General features: G+C 37.8%; 1 protein-coding gene and 1 pseudogene across 1 annotated transcript in view; one reads left to right on the top strand and one right to left on the bottom strand.

Annotated features, from left to right (window-relative positions):
* FRYL (FRY like transcription coactivator) overlaps positions 1–21,011 on the top strand; it is a 296,971-nt gene that overhangs the window by 57,336 nt on the left and 218,624 nt on the right.
* LOC115896310 lies at positions 677–852 on the bottom strand (annotated as a pseudogene).

Raw genomic sequence — 21,011 nt, forward strand, 5'->3', positions numbered from 1 at the left:
TAAGGAGCAAGGCTGGGAGCAGGCAAAGATTTTGGTATATTAAGAGTTAAGGCTGGGAACAGTGGCTCATGACTGTAATCCAGCACTCTGGGAGGCTGAGCTGGGTGGATTGCTTGAGGCCAGGTGTTCGAGACCAGCCTGGGCAACATGGTGAGACTCTGACTCTACTAAAAATACAAAAATTAGCCAGGCATGGTGCCATATGCCTTTAGTTGCAGCTACTCAGGAGGCTAAGGTGGGAGGACAGCTTGAGCCCAGGAGGTCGAGGCTGCAGTGAGCTGTGATCACACCACTGCACTCTAGCCTGGGCGACAAAGCAAGATCCTGTCTCAAAAACAAAGCAAAAAAAAAAAAAAAACCAGTTAGGTTTGAGGTCCTTTAGATGTCCAGGAGGATATTTGAGTTTGCTGATGGCATGATCTCTTAGGAGGAGAGAAAAGATGTGAGATTTTTGTCACCTTGAAACTGATATTCTCGGTTTAAAAAGGTAATATTAAGTGATAATTGGTGTAAGCTGGAAGTATTTTCTACTCCACTGTCCTCAGTGAGCCATTATAATTTTCTTTTATTTTTCTCCTTTTGGCTTACTTAGTCGTATTGTGTATCGTGATGATTTTTTTCTTTCACATTTCTGGTAAATGGTGATTATTAGGAAGTTGAACCAATTGTGTATAAAAAATGTAAAAGACATTTAACAGGGAATGTGCTTCCCAAGGCCCATTGTTTACCACATAAAGGAAACCACTGACTTTTTGTTACATCAGTGAAGATAACATTATTTTGTGAACATAGTACTCCTTTTATGACTAACATTTTTTACACTTGATCTTAGCCAAAAGGCTGAGAAGTGATGAGTAACATTTTTTGTACTGTGATCAGAAGAAATTATGAAAACAATAAGTTAATGGGAAATGTAGACATGTTACAAGTGAGGATTTATTCAGTGAAAGCCCTTAGAAATCCTGATTTCTCATCATAACATTTCACATTTCTCTAATTGTAGAGGTCGTTGCTATTAGTATAAATTGTGGAAAAATATAACTTGAGACAGTAGTATGTATTCAGTCATTAATTTCTTGGGTTTTAATAAAACGTTTTAACAAATGTTAACAGAGAAAATGTAGCAATGCATGGTAGTGGGGATATTCACTTTTATTCTGAAGCAGAGGAAGGAAGTCTGTATTTTGGTAAATATAGTTACTATTCTAGTGAGCATATATTTACGGTGTAAATAGACTATCTGCTTCCCATTGTTAATTCATGCTTAGTAGTAAAGTCCTCAGGGGCACTCCTCTTGATCTTAGCCAGAAGGCAGAGAACAATTCCTTGGGTAAAGTTTGATGAAAAACAACAAAAATTCTTAGAAGACAAGGATATAATAATAGAATCTGGGCTCACTGGAGACCAAGGAATTTTATCTTCTACCCTTTACCCAACTTACCACTCCAAAAACCAGAACAAAAACCCATCAAAATGGATCTTTGGCCATAAAAAAGCCTCCCCATTTCTGAGCATCTAAGAAACGTACATGTGGGCTGGGTGTAGTGGCTCACACCTGTAATCCCAGCATTTTGGGAGGCTGAGGTGGGTGGATCACCTGAGGTCAGGAGTTCAAGACCAGCCTGGCCAACATGGTGAAATCTCATCTCTACTAAAACACATAAATTAGCCGGGTGTGGTGGCGGGTGCTTGTAATCCGAGCTACTCGAGAGGCTTAGACGAAGAATTGCTTGAACTAGAGAGGCAGGAGTTGCAGTGAGCTGTGATCATGCCAGAGCACTCTAGCCTGGGTGACAGAGTGACACTCTGTCTCAAGTGTACATATGGAGGCAAGAATCTTAGAACAGCTAGAGATGATAAGATGTTCAAGTTTTAAGCTGTGTATATCATAGACACAATTTTGTTGTAAAAATGTGACCCTTCCACTAGTATAATGACCTCAACCTTTTATTTTTTTAATTTATTTTATTTCTTATAGAGATGGGGTCTTCCTGTGTTGCCAAGCTGGTCTCAAACTCTTGGGCTCAAGTGATCCTCCTGCTTTGGCCTCCCAAAGTACTGGGATTACAGGTGTGAGCCACCATATCCAGCCAGTCTCAACCATTAAAAAAAAAAAAAAAAAAAAAAAAAAAAAAAAACTGCATATAGTGTGCACGTGTGGCACATTTCCCTTACTACATTACTTGTTTTGTATTTCCCCATTCCTGCCCCTCCAGTCTCTACCTCTCTGATTCTGAGCTGGTTAGAGGATACAGTGGCCATAGGTGCTTACGTTCTAGTTAGGGAGAAAGGCAATAAGAATTAAATAAGTATATAAAACCGAGCATATGTTAGTGATGAGTTCTATAATGAAAACAAAATGGAAATAGGATAGTGACATGGGAGGCCTGCTTGCTATTGTGTGTTCTTCTGAACCTTTTTCTCATTTGTCAGTTGGGAATGATAATCATCTACCTCCTTAGAGTTGTTTGGACTTAATTAAGTTCTGTGTGAAATGCACCTAGCAGAGTAACTGGCAACATACCTAATTATCAAGTACATGATATTTTCCCTTTCTCTTTCTTTCTGTAATTTGAATCTTCCAAATCTGTAGTGTAGTGCCATAGAATCTACCTTAGTTAGAGTATGTTTAAACTATGTCCCTGTGTGAATTTGGAGTTCTTACGGAAACAGTAAATAACAACATAGATGACTCTTGAGGACATCACACTTAGTGAAATAAGCCAGTTACAAAAGAACAAACATTGTATGATTTTACTTAGGGCGATAGAGACAGAAAGTAGAATGGTGACTGTCAGACTGTGACAGAGAGAATGGGGTTGACCGTAATGGGTGTAGAGTTGCACTTTTGTAAGATGAAAAGAGTTCTGGAGATGGATGGTGGTTATGATTGCCCAACAGTGTGAATGTATTTAATGTACACTTTTTTCATTTTAATTTAATTTATTTATTTATTTTATTTTTTGAGATGGAGCCTTGCTCTGTTGCCCAGGCCTGGAGTGAAGTGGTCTCGGCTTACTACAACCTCCACCTCCCAGGTTCAAGCAGTTCTCCTGCCTCAGCTACTCCCTGAGTAGCTGGGAATACAGGTGCGTGCCACCACACCTGTCTAATTTTTTGTATTTTTAGTCGAGACGGGGTTTTGTTATGTTGGCCGGGCTGGTCTTGAACTTCTGACCTCCTGATCTCCCTGCCTTGGCCTCCCAGAGTGCTGGGATTACAGGCGTGAGCCACCGTGCCCAGCCTTAATGTACATTTTAAAATGGTTAAGATGGTAAATTATATGTGTTTCACTGCTTCTTGTTTTCTTTTTTTGAGACAGAGTCTCGCTTTGTCACCAGGCTGGAGTACAGTGACGCAATCTCGGCTCACTCCAATCTCCGCCTCCTGGGTTCAAGCAATTCTCCTGCCTCAGCCTCCTGAGTAGCTGGGATTACAGGTACACACCACCACACCCAGCTAATTTTTGTATTTTTAGTAGGGATGGGGTTTCACCATGTTGGCCAGGATGGTCTCGATCTCCTGACCTCGTGATCTGCCCACCTTGGCCTCCTGGGTGGGATTACAGGCGTGAGCCACCACACCCGGCCTTTAGTGCAATTTTTAAAAAAGTAAGTGATAAAATTATTACCTTGCTCCACTCTTCCCATTTTGGTAGATATCAGTGAATCAAATTGTTCCTGACAAAATCATGAAATAGAGGGTGGTTGTTTTTGCATCATGAATCTTTGTGAGAGTTCCAAAAAATGAAAACGTTGTTAGGAATTTTTATCATCTTAACTTCCAGAGGTGTCAAACCTTAAACTGTTGATTGGTGAGCAAAGAGCATAGTGTGGCTGGAAAAGATATTTCTATTGTTTTGTTTTGTCAATTTATAGTATATTTATTGGGCACTTAATTGTCTTTAGTGAACAAGAGTAATAACATTTGTTGAGTATTATCTACCAGCAATTATTCTAAGTTTATGCTTAACAATACTTGATACTAATAATGGTTTGTCATCTTTATATAGCAGCCTTGAAGGTGTTATTCTCATTTTGTAGTTGAGAAATCTGAGGCTCTGAGTGCTGAGTGACTTTCTACTTTAAAAATGATTTTAGAGGAATTTCAATACATAGAAACGAAGGGAGGGCATTCTAGATGGAATAAAGCATGCGTTAGATCTGTGTGATCTGTGTGTAGGAAGGCATGGGATATATTTGCACAGAGCAAAGAGTTCAGCCTGACTGAAGTCTGGATAACATTCGGGAGATGGGCTGGCAATTTAGTCTCTTCCATTAGAATCTTGATGAGGTTAATGAATTCCTGAACAATTTTCTGTAGGCATTGGGAAACACCATTGAATTACCAAGCCTGGGGTAATCAGAGTTATGCGCTAGGAAGCAATATCTGAGGTGCATTGGAGTAGTGAGAGAGGGGAGGCCAAAGATCGGTTTGAGTGACCACTTGGAATTCTTTTGCAGTCATTAGGAAGTAGTTGGGGTCAGAGTGCAAATGGCTGGTAGTTGAGTAAGTTGAGAGGTGAGAAGGGAGAAGTACGAATGTAAGTGGAAGTGAAGTGGAAGGGAGGAGTCTATGGAGCATGAGTGTAAGTAACACTTTTTTGTGTGTGTTGGGGAGCATAATGATCACCTAAATATGTAGGTCAGATGTAGGATTAGCTTTGAAAAGGGAGGATTCTGAGAGATATTTGAAAAAAAAAATGCCTTCACACATAAAGCCTATGAGCACAAGAAGGAGGGACTTTAGCAGTCTTGAATTTGAAGGGTTGACGTTGGGCAACCTTTTTCAGTTTAGCAGATGAAGATACCTGTAGAGAGTATGGGACTGTAGTGGGCCTGGAGACTTGAAGAGTAGACAAGTTTCAACCTCTGTAAGAGAGAATTCAAATTTAATAGGGTCAATTTTCACACTTTAGAGTGTGACGTGGAATAATAGTAGCGTACTTATGTTCGTCTTTTATACAAATAACGTATAGAGTAGAAGCTCTCTTAAACAATATTGGCTATATAATATACCTGCAGTTGGGTTGGCTGAATAGAATATTTGTTTAAAATGAGAAAGAAAGATACATACCTTAAATATTTTATAAGTGTGTGAATGCTTATATTTCACCAGTCTTGTGGTGCATAGCCAAGACATTTTCTTTAAAATGTTTTTAAAGTGGCTTCCCTTAATTAAATTACACGACCTAATGTTTAGTGACAAAACATTTTATTTTTGCACTCATTTTTGATGTAATATGCAACTAAACTATGTAATTATAGTAAATACAACAGACATAAGCTGATTTTAGAATAAACACAATTTACTCTAGGATGCTACTGTGTTATTGGGAGAAAAATGAGGTGGTGTACCAAAGAGGACTCCCCTTTCCCCTACAAGAAAATTGAAGCTCAGAACTTGTTGCTTGACTATGGTTTTAGGATTGCCAATAATCTGGTTTTATCACTGAATTCAATGCTTTTCTCATTATATGGAGTTATAAGGTGAAATAGAATAATATGTCAGATATTGGTTAGTAGTTAGGAAGTTATAGACTAGTTTTTTAAAAGTAGCAGCTTTATTGAGATATAATTCACATGCTGTGCAAGTCACCAATTTAAAGTGTGCAATTTAAGGCTGTGCATGGTAGCTCATGCCTGAAATCCCAGTACTTTGGAAGGTAAGGGAGGAGGAACACTTGAGGCCAGGAAATAGAGACTGGTCTGGGCAACACAGCAAGACCCCATCTCTACAAAAAATTAAAAAATTAGTCGGACATGGTGGCATGCTCCTGTACTTCTAGGTACTCTGGAGGCTGAGGCAGGAGGATTGCTTGAACACAGGAGTTTGAGGCTACAGCGAGCTATAATTGCACCATTGCACTCCAGCCTAGTTGACAGAGTCAAACCTGTTTTCAAATAAATAAAGTGTACAATTAGAGCCTTTTTTATATTCATAGAATTGTGCAACCATTACTATAATAGACTTTTAGAACATTTTCATCACCCTCTGAAGGAAACCCTCTACCCATTAATAGTCACACCTATCTTTTGTCTCCTGGCCCTAGGCAACCACTTACCTGTTTCCTCTTTGTTAGATTTGTCTATTATGGACATTTCATATAAATGGAATCATATAATATGTGGCCTTTTGTGAGTGGCTTCTTTCAGTTAGCATAATCTTTTTAAGATTCATCCATGTCGTAGCATGTGTCAGTACTTTATTCCTTTTCATGGCAGTGTAATATTCCATTGTGGATATACCACATTTTATATATCCATTCATCAATTGATGCCATTTAGGTTGTTTCTGCCTTTTGACCATTACAAATAATGCTACTATGAACATTTGTATGCATATTTTTGTGTGGGTATGTTTTCATTTCTCTGGGATATGTACCTGAGTGTGGAATTGCTGGGTCATGTTTAACCTTTGAGGAACTTGCAGACTTTTGATTAGTGATATATGGAAGCTGCTAAAATGTTAACATGTTGTAAGCATGGCTGTTACTAATAACCAACTATATTTCCTATTTTTTGATCTTCCAGCCTAGAATATTCCATATTCTATTTCACACACGGTGACTCACTCACTACTGCTTTGCACCAGTGTGCCCACTTGAGTGCCTGTAAAGTACAAGCTCCAGATCGAAAAAGCTTCTAGATGGATCCTTTCCAAACTTGGTGTCTTTTCTACAAACTCTGTGCCTCAGCAACCATTTCTAAGTGGTAAGGACATGTATAGTTCCTCTTTTCTAGGCCTTCTGTCCTTTTTTATATATGAGTTAATACCTGCACTTTTTGTATTTTCTCTAAATCCAATATAAAAGTAGCAAAAACATCGGATTTTTTGAGACCTGAAAACATTTTTTACATATTACATTCTGTGCACAGAACATGCATGTTTATAAAGAATATAAACACATGTGAACAACTTTATGCCTGTGCACTTTATGTGCCTTATTTGTACTCTGTAGTCCCTTATTGTAAGGCTGAGATAATTTATCTTGTTACTGTCTTACCTATTTAGGGATTTTGAGCCCATTTGTTGAAGAATATCCTCCTACTTCCTGGCAATTGTAAATTATGTATACATTCATGGAGATGATAAGAGAGGTGTGCAATGCCAGCTCTTCTTTTTATAGCATAGCACTGTGTGTGCCTTTTCATATTCTGACTTTTTTTTGGAAGCATAGATGTCAGTTAGCCAACAAGTTTTCTAGACAACTCTGAGATTTACTCAGAACACATAGGGTTGGTGAGGGGAGAGTAAAATTGAGCAGAAATGGGAGACTTTTAAAAGAAAATGATTGAAATAGACTCATTTTGAGCCAGTCAACCAATGCTTACTGTTTAAGAATGAAAATATATAATGACATTTAGCATAATAAAAAAGTAAGTTACCAAATGGAAACTGTGGTATTAGATAAAGATGAAAGGCAGGTAGATAGAGTGAAAATTGGGGTACATTTTAGCTCTAGTTCTAATAATTAATTGCATAGTTTTCTTGAATGCCAGTTAATTATCCTTGGTAGACCCAGTTTTCTCGTCTGAATTGAGTGAATTAGACTAAATGATTTGTAAGGATTTTTGGTGCTTTCATAATCCCAACACTTTATGAACTATAATGAACAAATTGATAGATTTTTGGTTTTTTTTGAGGTTATGCGTTCTTCCCTAACCTATCTGATAGAGACACTTTAGGTCTATTTTTGTTGAATTGTGGGGCAAGAATAAGGTCTCCACTGTCAGAATACTTTTCAGTTAATCTTTCTGTTTTGAAGTTGGTGTCTTTCATTCTCTTTCTTTGCCCATTTTTATCCTTTTCTCCTACTGACCTCAAGGACTTTCCTTCATTTCACTCAGACACTCTCTTTCTGTCCACTCCTATATCTTATTAGTGGCTCTCATTATGCTTCCTTAACGTGTCTAGCATCCATTATTTTCACGTTAGCAATTTTCCAGGGTCACTACATCTTAGATCAGTGATTCTAATTCTAGGACCCTTTATAAAAACACAGATACCTTTTGAAGCTAAGTGTGATGGCTCATGCCTGTGTTCCCAGTGCTTTGGGAGGCCCAGGTGGGATCATGACCCGAGGCCAGGAGTTTGAGACCAGCCTGGGCAACATAGCAAGACCCCATCTCTACAGAAAATTTAAAAATCAACCAGGTGTGATTGTTACACACCTTTAGTCCCAGATACTTGGGAGGCTAAGGTGGGAGGATTGCTTGAGCCCAAGAGGTTGAGGTTGCAGTAAGCTATGATTGCGTCACTGCATTCCAGCCAGGGTGACAGAGCAAGACCCTGTCTTTTAAAAAGAAATACAGGCCGGGCGTGGTGGCTCATGCCTGTAATCCCAGCACTTTGGGAGGCTGAGGCAGGCTGATCACGAGGTCAGGAAATCAAGATCATCTTGGCTAACATGGTGAAACCCCCTCTCTACTAAAAATGCAAAAAATTAGCCAGGTGTGGTGTCACGTGCCTGTAGTCCCAGCTACTGGGGAGGCTAAGGCAGGAGAATTGCTTGAGCCTAGGAGGTGGAAGTTGCAGTGAACCGAAATTGTACCACCGCACTCCAGCCTGAGTGACAGAGTGAGACTCGATCTCAAAAAAAAAAAAAAGAAAAAAAAAAGAAATAAAGATACTTTTTGAAACAAATTTGGGAGAAGGTTGTGATTCTTTGACAGGTAGTTAAGGCCAGCATTCGTTTACCAGGACTGGAGCCTCAAAGTTCTCTTACTTCTCACTTCAATCCCTTCTTGCCTTAGACCTCATTATTACCTGGAACAGTTTCTTTCCTAAGGTCTTGGAAAGAGGATCTTCTTTTTATTTCAGGATTTTTTTTTCTTGTGTCTGTAAAAGAAATGTTTTGTCTTATTTATTTACAATTTTTATTATGGAAAATGAGAAACATATGCAGAAATAAACGGACTGGTATAACCAATCGCTTTGTATTCAGACCCAGATTCAGTAATTATCAAGTCATACCCACATTGTTTATCTATACCCCACCAACTTTTCTCCCACTCCTGTGTTATTTTAAAGCAACTTCTAGACATCATGTATCTTATTTATAAGTATTTCAGTATGTATCCTTAAGACCCTTTAAAAAAATAATGATAAAGTTGCTATGAACACTCTTGTACATATCTTTGGGCATATCTGTGTACTTTTTTTGCTTGGGTATATACTCAGAAATACAATTTTCACTTCTGTATGTTCATATTATAAAAAATCATGAAGGGAATAAAAATAATTTAAAAATGAAAAAGAATTTGCAATATTGTTTTGGACTTAGCAGCACATTCTCTCAGCAATGTTTAGTCAAATTACTGTATATGTTATTATCTATTACTGTATAACAAACTACCCTGAAACTTAGTGGCTTAACACAGTGACATTATTATCTCACAGTTGCTGTGAGTCAGTTTCTTTGGGGTGCAGCTTAACTGGATGCTTTTGGCTCAGAGTCCTTCATAAAGCAGCAATCCAAGTATCTTCTGGGGCTGCATTCATCCCACGACTCAAGTAAAAGAGGCACAAAGGAACAGCCTTCTGGGGTGCTTTCAAGCTCACTCATGTGATTATTGACAGGTCTCAGGTCCTTTCTGGCTGTTGGCCAGAGGCCAATTCCTTGACGCTTCCATAGGGCAGCTAACAACATGGGCAGCTGGTTGTTAGTTCAGAGCAAGGGAGAGAGGGCATCCAGATGGAAACCATGCTCTTTCTGTAACTTATTGTTAGAGTGAGAGCCCATCACACCTGCGGCATCCTTTTAAAAAAATTATTGTGCTAAAGTGTGCATACTGTAAACTGAACATTTTATCTATTTTAAGTGTACAATTCAGTGGCATTACATACATTTACATTGTTGTGCAATTATCACCATCATTTATCCCCAGAACTTTCTCATCTTCACAAAATGAAACTCTATACCCATTAAATAACTCCCCATTGTCTTCTTTGCCCAGCCCGACAGCCACCATTCTACTTTCCCAAGAGTTTGACCCCTCTAGGTACCTCGTAAGTGAAATCATGCAGTTACAGTATTTATCCTTTTGTGACTGGCTTTTTTCACCCAGGATAATGTCTTCAAGGTCATTCATGTTATAGTATGTGTCAGAATTTCATTCTTTTTTTTTTTTTTTTTGAGACGGAGTCTCGCTCTGTCACCCAGGCTGGAGTGCAGTGGCACGATCTCCGCTCACTGCAAGCTCCGCCACCTCCCAGGTTAACGCCATTCTCCTGCCTCAGCCTCCCTAGAAGCTGGGACTACAGGCGCTCACCACCACGCCTGGCTAATTTTTTTGTATTTTCAGTAGAGACGGGGTTTCACTGTGTTCGCCAGGATGGTCTCGATCTCCTGACCTCGTTGTCCACCTGCCTCGGCCTCCCAAAGTGCTGGGATTACAGGCATGAGCCACCGTCATTCTTTTTTAAGACTGATAATATTTCATTGTATTTACATGCCACATTTTGTTTATCCATCCATCCCCTGATAGTTGAGTTCTTTCCACATTTTGGCTGTTGTGAATAATGATGCTAGGAACAAGGTATTCAGTTGAATTCTATTCCTAGAATCAAGTCTTTCAATTCAGTCTACAATAAAAGGGAGGTGAGGCCAGGCGCAGTGGCTCATGCCTGTAATTCCAGCAGTTTGGGAGATTGAGGCAGGTCCCCTGAGGTCAGGAGTTTGAGACCAGCCTGTCCAACATGGTGAAACCCTGTCTCTACTAAAAATACAAAAATTAGCCAGGAGTGGTGGCGGGTGCCTGTAGTTCCAGCTACTCAGGAAGCTGAGGCAGGAGAATCGCTTGAACCCAGGAGGTAGAGGTTGCAGGGAGCTGAGATCACACCACTGCTTTCCAGCCTGGGCGACAGAGTGACACTGTGTCAAAAAAAAAAAAAAAAGGGGGTGAATAGTGAATACTTACAGGTATGAATACCAGAAAGTATGATCATAGGGGCTGCTCTCAGCGCTACCATACTGTTTAAGTTAGTCTTAATAATTGTTCTCTGTATAGTTATGCCACCAACTGAATATACAATTAAGTTCATTATCTTTCATATTTAATAACTGTTCTAAAATGTAATTTTGTTTTATAATCATGTATAATAGTTTTATGGTTCCAAAGTCAAATTCTGTTTTCTCCTCCATGTAAGTAATCATATTCTAGAAACTTTGTTTTTTTTTTTTTGAGAAAAATATAAGCAAGCTACATATTCATATTTCTCCTTATATAAATGATAGGATACTATATATATATTTTTTTACTTGATATATTCTGGGGATCACTCCTAATCTTTTTATAGCTATATAATAACCCATTGGTTGAATGTGCCATAGTTTATTTAACCAGTTCCCAATTGATGGGGACTTGGATTGCTTATAATCTTTTGCTAATATAAATGGTATAATATAAATGCATAACCTTGCGGATATACAAATCTTTTTATATCTTGCCATTGTATGTTTGGGACAAGTTCTTAGAAGTGGAATTGCCGGGCCAAAGGGTAAATGAGTGTATGCAGTGTTTGTTTGTTTGTTTGTTTTAAGACAGTCTCACTGTCACCCAGGCTGGAGTGCGGTAGCATGATCTCAGCTCACTGCAATTTCCACCTCCCAGGTTCAAGCAATTCTTATGCCTCAGCCACCCGAGTAGCTGGGATGACAGGTGTGCACTACCATGCCTGGCTAATTTTTTTTTTTTTGAAACGGAGTCTCGCTCTTGTCTCCCAGGCTGGAGTATAGTGGCTCAATCTTGGCTCACTGCAAGCTCCGCCTCCTGGGTTCAAGGGATTCTTCTGCCTCAGCCTCCTGAGTAGCTGGGATTACAGGCGCCTGCCACCATAATTTTTTTTTTTTTTTTTGTACTTTTAGTAGAGACTACTAATTTTTGTACTTTTAGTAGAGACTGGGTTTTGCCATGTTGGCCAGGCTGGTCTGGAACTCCTGACCTCAGATGATCTGCCCACCTCAGCCTCCCAAAGTGCTAGAATTAAAGGTCTGAGCCACTGCACCTGGCCTATTTTTTGTATTTTTTAGTAGAGACAGGGTTTTGCCATGTTGGCCAGTCTGGTGTGGAACTCCTGGCCTCAGGGATCTGCCTGCCTCAGCCTCCCAATGTGTTGGGATTACAGACGTGAGCTACCATGCCCGGCCTTGTGTTTTTTGGATATTGTTAGATTTATCCTCATAAGAAATTGTACCTCTTTGTGTTCCCATCAGTAATGTATGAGAGTGCCTATTTTTTCATACATAACCTTGTCAGCAGAATATGTTGTCAAATTTTGAGGGTTTTGTCAAATGGAATTTCATTGTAGTGTTAATTTCCCCTTCCTTATGGGTGATATTGAATATCTTTTTATATGGCTAAGAGGCATTTGCATTTCTTTTTATTTTTCCAATTGTCCATTTCTTTAGCCCCCTTTTCTATTTGTTGGTATTTTTTATTTTATAAGCTCTTTACACATTAGAAATATCAATCGCCTGTCTCTGTTTTCTTTTTCCTAACGGTTAAACAGAGGTATTCCGTATTCTGCTTTCAACTGGCTTCATTTTTTCCTCATTCTTTTTCATTAATGTTATGTTTATTCTTCTGGATAAGTGATTGTTTAACTCCACTTGTACACGCGAGACCTATTTCATCATTTCTTCAAGTTCAACATGTTTTAGATAGAATGTGACTTTATCCACAAACCTGTGTTCCCTTTATCAAGTAATGGTATTGCCATTTTCCCAGATGAAAAATTGAAGTGACCTTTTTGACTTTATTTATTATTTATTCGTTATTTATTCAACAAGTATTTGTTGAGTACCTATCAGGTTTCAAGTATGGGCTGGGAATTAGGTGGCAAATAGTATATATAATCCTAGCTCTCAGGGAATAGTCTAAGAGGGGAGTAGGTGTTCCACAAATACACAAACCATGTCTAAATATGTGGTTAAGAATTCCAAGAGAGAATGTAAAAGTGGGGACACATTATTACACTGGAGAGGTTGTGAGTTGCCTCTTTGAGAAAATGACACTTAAGCTAAGATTTGAAGGACGTTTAGGATTAGCTTGGTGGAAAAAAGTCAGTGTGACAGTTTCCTGACATAGGAAACAGTGTGTAGAAGGATCCTGAGGCAGAAACGAAGTTGGACTTCTAGGAAATGAAAAGACCAGTTTAGCTGGCATGCAGGGAGAAGGGGTGGAGGGGCCTGAGATATCCAATTGCTTTGTAAAGAGATCACTCTGACTGTGGCAGGGGTAATCCATTGGAGGGGGTCATGTAGAAGTCAGTCGGAGCTGGTTAGCAGACTGTTGTAGTAATTGTGAAAGGTGATGATGCCTATTTGTTCAGTTATAAAATTCTTTCAGTTCTAATTCAGGAGTTTGTTCATTCCCTCTCTTGACTACTGGGATAGATTTTAAAAAATTGGTCCCATACTGTCTTAGTCCCTGTTCCCCATCCAGTCTGCTTCAGAAGACAACTTTTAGAGTCAACAGTCTGTTCATATCATTTCCTTTCTCAAAAACTTATGGTGGTTCTATGATTGTGGAAGAATGAGATCCTACCTGTTATTGAAGCTTTTGTCATTTTCTTTAGGTTTCAAGATCTGCTCTCCTGAGACAACTTTCTTTGGGCAGCCAAGATGGGTACTTTTCTGCCTCTTTTCTTAGCTCATGTCCGATCTTCCATCATGACATCTGTACCTCTCTTCCCCACCAACCCCCACTATTCCCTGATCCTTCTTAAATCCCAAGATTAATTTTTTTTAACTCAACATATACTCAATTTCCTTTTGCCATGTCAATTCTAAGATTTATCATAGTTTATGTTGAGAAATATTCATGTATTTATTTGGAGTGCAAAGAAATTATATATATATATATATATATATATATATATATATATTTATATTTATATTTGAGACATCACCCTGTCACCCAGGCTGGAGTGCAGTGGTGCAATCTTGGCTCACTGCAACCTCCGCCTCTCGGGTTCAAGCGATTCTCTTGCCTTAGCCTCCTGAGTAGCTGGGATTACAGACATGCGCCACCGTGCTTGGTTAATTTTTGTATTTCTAGTAGAGACAGGGTTTCACCATGTTGGCCAGGCTGGTCTCAAATTCCTGACCTCAGGTGATCCACCTGCCTCACCCTCCCAAAGTGCTGGGATTACAGGCGTGAGCCACTATGCCTGGCCTATTTTTTATTTTTAAAACTGATAGGAACCCAGTAGATATATGTTGAATTGTATGAGATTAGGGAGCATTCCATGTGGTGGATCATTCAAATTTCTTACAAAAGAAGGAAGTCTCAAGTATAATTTTATAAATATTTTGAATAGAACTTTTGGGAGTAACCTCATTTAGAAACAGAAAAATGTTATTTGCTGTTTGAAGCAGCTTTTATAGTTCAGTGCACATCAAATAATGCTTAAATTATCTACATTGAGTTGACAAAAATGTGTTTATATGGCGATATTAGAGTTCTTATGACTTACTGGGGGTAATGGCATATTTAGGGCATTAAATATTTGATTGCCAGGTATCAGAAAATGGTCAATAAAATAATGAATGCGTAGGTATTTGAATGCACCTCTGCTTTTATCTGAGATACCTTTGAACTCATTGTCCCCTTAGCTGACTTCTTAGTGTGTATCTGTGTAGAGTAAATGTAATAGTCTGCCTATTGACAAGGATTAGTTTACTTGATTCTCATATTTGATTTTGTTAATAGATCAGTGCCAGCCAACGTGTTTCTTTTGTAAAGAGAAGAGTACTAATATTATTATTTACTGCCTACAACTTGTAAAATGATTTCATGTACTCTCTTTTTAAAAATCCGTACAGGTTTCCTTCTGTCTCTCTCTTACTCAGTTTTTCCTTCCCTCCCTTCTTTCTTCCTCTCCTTTTCTTCGTATAAATGAGGTTAAGTGACTTTGTCTGGGTAACTATGGCTTAGTATTGTGTAACTATACTACATACATTGTATTGGCTTCTGATATGAAATCTTTTCTCTGAAATTACATTGGAAATGGGGTTTTTACAGATTTGTTGTAGATATGACTTTACAGATATTAATCTAACTTTTAGTTTCTTTGGATCACCTCTTGAATTAAATAGTTGTTTTTGTCTCCTAATACATATTGATGCAATAAAAAGGTTGGGTGGTTATAATAATTTTGGTCCTATACTGAATTTTTGTTATCTGAAACACAGTAGAAAGTAAACCTTTTAAACCCATTTAAAAGTCAATTTTCTAAAGTCACATTTAACAGTTTTGGTGTTGCAATAATGTTAACTAATGAAAACTATTTCGGTTGTATTATTTTAAGGTAGAAGTATCTTAATGGAAATTTTAAATGAGCTTGCTTAAGATTAAGCACCTTGAGTCTAGTTTCTGGAATGTGATTTTAAGTTTTTTTAAAAAATTACTTTGAAACAGTAACTAGGGCAAGTACTTACAGGTAAGAGTGAAATTATTTGGTACAATAAGCTTCAATTATAATGCATTTGGTTTGGAGTGATGAAAGTTTTTTTTTTTTTTTTTTTAATTTAACTTTTTTGAGACAGGGTCTGTGCAATCATAGCTCACTGCACTGCAGCCTTGACCTTCTGGGCTCAAGCAATCCTCCCACCTCAGCCTCCCAAGTAACTGGGACTACAAACACATACTACCACACCTAGCTAATATTTTAATTTTTTTTAGAGATGGGTTCTCACTATGTTGCCCAGGCTGGTCTTGAACTCCTGGGCTCAACTGATCCTCCCACCTCAGCCGCCCCAAGTACTGGGATTACAGGCCTGAGCCACTGTGTCTAGCTGAAAGTTATTGTTTTTAAAACTGAGAATCTATAAAAGCAAAAATATTCATTGTAGCTCATGGTTTGACAGGTCTATGAAAAGCTTAATATATAAAATTGTCAGAAGTAAAATATTGCATTTCACATAGGATTTATGTAACTAGTAGTGAAGGTGAAAAAAACCTGATGAGGTGGGAGAAATGACCCAATGTCTTACTTTGCCCTCCCTGTGTCTTATTTCCCTTCTCATTTTAAGTTCTACATGAGTATTACAGCTTCAGATATAATCATGGCATTAATTCAGAAGCCTGATATATTAAAAAAATCTTTTATTTTTCTGTAATAACTGCATTTGTACTGTATTAGAACTTTCTACCACACTCTCCTTCTGAGAGAGTACAGAGCTAGCTGGGTGAGTCACACCACACCACAAATTCCTTAAGGTGGTAGGTGGTGTCTTATTCATCATTCGTGTCCCTCACTGCCTCGTGCAGTGCACGATAGGCAGTCGGACTCTGTTCCTTTATTATACTATACCTGGTGTTAGGTTTCTAGAGCACTTAAATTTTTTTTTTGCCTTTTTGCTTTACTTTAATAAATCTTCTAGTTAGCATTAATATCTAGCCTAAATATGATTTAAATGTATGTTAAAATTCTTAAGAAGAGTAGCAAATCTAGATTGGGAACTGGATCCGTAGACAATATTCAAAAGATACAATTCAGATGACCCTGAACAACACTAAACTGATCCGGGGGCCAAATACTCTCTCAAAATAGAGGAGGAAAAAGAAAAAGAGGCATGTAGGGATCCAGGAGAAGAAGGACGATTTATGTGGAGCGGAGGGAGTTTTCATTTTAAACCACAGGTAGGGCTGTTGATCCTTGTTTACTTTGTCAGATTTTCCCTATAATAGAGAAACAGCTGAGTCAGAATTGTGCAACTGATTGAATTAGCACCTTGTTTAAATTGTTAACATCCATCTTTGAGAAGCGTATATTTTAGATAAAAGATTTAAAAATCTTGGCCGAAACAAAGGATGGTCTCTTTCCTTTATGAAGTTGTTCATTGAACTTTAAATAGTAAGATATTAACAGAAGAGAATTGAATTTAGTCTTCAAATAAGTATCTCTGTGATTTGTTGGTCACAGTCTGATTTCTTCCCCACCCCCCACCATTTTTTTACTTGTGATAAGACAAATTCTTATCTTTTCATGAAATACTTAAAGCAAATTATGTGTTAATTATGTTTATCCTTTTTGAGAGTTCTCAAGCTTTTTCAGTTCTGAGGTTCAGAATCAATATAAGAACATATAGAAATCATAATTGCATTTTATTTTCCAAACAGCCATTGGAAGTAATTGCATTTTAATTTGAGAATTTTATCTCAAATAACTCCGTATAACGGCTTATACTTTAAAATATAATCCAGAGGTACAGGATTTTTCAGTTCATTTATTAGCTTTGTCAGTTTCCACATCTGTAAAGTTGAACATTTACTGAAATTATGGGCTGGTTTGGGTTAAAATGAAGTAACATGTGAAGCATCTAACTTAGTTGGTCACACATAGTAGGCCCTCAGTAATTAGTCATTGCTGCTGTTATTATGGGTATTTAATTAACTTGGATTTCTAGAGCACCATCTGTTAGGGTGCAGTGAACCAATTCTGAATTCTACCCTCCTATATTTGTTCCTTGTTTAGACTAAACCACTGTGGAGAATAAAGCCTATTTGTGGGGTGGGATGGGGGTGGTGCCTACTGACTTTTGTATGCATGTTTTTTCAGAGTTACGGGATATGTACTGGAATGTGAAGGATTCAGCTTTTTGGTGGCATGTTCTATATGGTCATCCATAGTGACCAAACTGATTTGGAATGTTGTTTTGTTACTGAGTTGGAAATGTGTTATTTTCTCTACAGAGGATGTTGATCTGAATAAACTGCTTATTATGCTTTATACATTTCTAGAGCGAGATGAACTGTCAATCAGTGTACATCTCACCCAGCACAGTATTTTCTTTCACAAACATGGGGAGGAGGCAATACAAAGATAACCACTTTTTGGACAGAACCAAGAGCTGTTGTGTAACTCAGAGGATGTGTGATAGCATCCAGCTTTGGAGCCTGTCATGTCACTTTGGGAAACTGTGGCATGGAGGCTTACAGGAAAAAAAAAATCTTGTTTTTTAACACCTGAATATGTTACTTATATAGCTTTTTTAAAAGTCATCAGCTAGCTAGCTTCTCAAAGAGAGGCAAGAACCCATTCGCATAAAGATTGTGGCTATAGTCAGTCTTCTGGTAACAGGAGCTGTGAGCACCACTTTTTTGATGAAGTCTTTCCTGTTCCCTCCTCCACTCAGGTTGATGACTGTCTCCTTTGTACCTGGTTGCAGCTTGAACATATTTAGGTAACTTCTCTCAAAGCCCTTGAAACATGCCACTGCCCATGTCTCCCTTCCAGCTTGTCTGTAAACTCCTTGATGGTAGCAGTTGTGTGTGAGTGTCACTGAGTATGGATTCCTGGACCTTAGGTTGATTCCCAGTAAATGTTAAATGCAGGTCTCCCTGTGCCTGTGGAAATACCTCAACATCAATTGGTTCAATTATATCCTTCAGCTTGATCACTAACAAGTCTTTAATGAAAAGCCTCCAGAGATGCTATTCCCATTCTGTACTATCCTCATCATTCCCATTCTTATTTCTTCTTTGCCAATGCAAATTCTCTATTTCATTTTTTTCTTTAAATACTTCTCTGTGAAGTACTTCTCTAATTTAAAAGTATGCTTCATTTTAGGGCCAGACATGGTGGCTCATGCCTGTAATCCAACACTTTGGGAGTCCAAGACGGGTGGATCACCTGAGGTCAGGAGTTTGAGACCAGCATGACCAACATGGTGAAACCCCATCTCTACTAAAAATACAAAATTAGCCAGGCGTGGTGGCGTGCACCTGTAATCCCAGCTACTCAGGAGGCTGAGGCAGGAGAATTGCTTGAACCCAGGAGGCAGAGGTTGCAGTAAGCTGAAGATACTGCATAGCCTGGGGGACAGAGTGAGAATCCATCCCAAAAAATAAAAATAAAAGTATGCTTCATTTTAGTTAGTTTACAACTAACATTGAGAAATCCAAGAAAGGTGAGAAATGTGAACTAGGGCTGGAGATTTAAAATTGGCACCTGTAAAAATACATTATTTTTTGAAATAAAAAAAAGTTTGTAAACATTTCCCTTGTTTAAAAATCTGAAATTATATTAATTTTGATAAAATTCTAGATTTTTTCCAAATAAGTCAAAACCTCAAAAGAATGGAAATTTTAGGTAAAATTTAGGTAAAAATGGAAAGAAACTAAGAGTCGTATTATAATTTTCAGGCTGTTATAAGAAATGTCTTTTACTGTATCATATGGTATTTTATAGTATTTTATAAAAATGTAGGGATTGACCTTATTATGCTTATTATACAAGGTTTTATTGTGGTTTAAAATTCCAAATCTTTTATGTAGCTTCCCTTATACCTCTGCTTCAATTACACATAATAGTTTATTGAAATTTAATGTATATAGGAAAAAGCCTTGTCATTGACTTTTTTTTTTTTTTGGAGAAAAGTTATTCATTTTAAGACAAAAGCAGAGACTTATTTGAGCCAAGACCTGATGGATTTAAGAATGCTGTTGATCATGGTTGACTTGTGAAAGTGATAGATAGATAGATCTCTTATCGTTATTTTTCTTTTGTACTGGGCTTATGTTTTGTTTTTGTTTTTTCTTATTTTCTTGCTTAATAATAGTATCATTAAGCAGGCAAGAGAAAAATAATACCATTGAAACTAAAAGTAATTTAATTTGATTGAGTTGATTGAGTATATACATATATATACACATATATTATATATTTATTATACTTCTAAGTTCTGGGATACAAATGCAGAACATGTGGGTTTGTTATATAGGTGTATGTGTGCCATGGTAGTTTCCTGCACCTATTCCCCCATCATCTAGGTTTTAAGCCCCACATGCATTAGCTATTTGTCCTAGTGTTCTCCCTCTCCTTGCCCCCCATCCCCCAACTGGCCCCTGTGTGTGATGTTCACTCCTACTTATGAGTGAGAACATGCAGTGTTTGGTTTTCTGTTCTTGTGTTAGTGTGCTGAAGATGATGGCTTCCAGCTTCATCCATGTCCCCACAAAGGACATGAACTCATCCTTTTTTGTGGGTGCACAGTATTCCATGATGTATATGTACCACGTTTTCTTTATCCAGTCTGTCATTGAAAAGCATTTGGGTTGGTTCCAAGTCTTTGCTATTGTGGACAGTGCCACAATAAACATACATGTGCATGTATCTTTATAGTAGAATGATTTATATTCCTTAGGGTATATACCCAGTAATGGGATTGCTGGGTTAAATGGTATTTCTGGTTCTAGATCCTTGAGGAATCGTCACCCTATCTTCCACAATGGTTGAACTAATATACACTCCCACCAACAGTGTAAAAGCATTCCTATTTCTCCACAGCCTCACCAGCATCTATTGTTTCTTGACTTTTTGATAATCACCATTGTGACTGGCATGAGATGGTATTTCATTGTGGTTTTGATTTGCATTTCTCTAAAGATCGGTGATGTTGAGCTATTTTTCATATGTTTGTTGGCTGCATAAATATCTTCCTTTTTGAAGTGTCTGTTTATATCCTTTGCCCACTTTTTGATGGGGTTGTTTGATTTTTTTCTTGTAAATTTAAGTTCCTTGTAGATTCTGGATATTAGATCTTTGTCAGATGGGTAGCTTGCAAAAATGTTCTCCCATTCTGTAGGTTGCCTGTTCACTCTGATGTTAAGTTTCTTTTGCTGTAGAGAAGCTCTTTAGTTTGATTAGATCCATTTGTCAATTTTTGCTTTTGTTGCAATTCCTCTTAGCATTTTGATCATGAAGCCTTTGCTCATGCCTATGTCATAATTTTGCAGTTTATTGTGTTTATGGACAAAGTAACAAGAATAATATTTGTTCTGTGGCATTTGTTTTATGTGCTTTGTCACACATTATACCCACATACAAATATATATACATTTACAGTAAATATATTTTAACATCTTAATGCTTATGAATTTTCAAATGATATTTAGTATCATTGATTTTTACCTGTAATCATATGTGGGAAACTTACATTTAAATGACTGAGACCTTTACATATATGCGTAGTTTGCACATTATCAGTTGAAGTTAGTACA

Source organism: Rhinopithecus roxellana, chromosome 2 (genome assembly GCF_007565055.1).
Source record: "Rhinopithecus roxellana isolate Shanxi Qingling chromosome 2, ASM756505v1, whole genome shotgun sequence".
NCBI lineage: Eukaryota > Metazoa > Chordata > Mammalia > Primates > Cercopithecidae > Rhinopithecus > Rhinopithecus roxellana.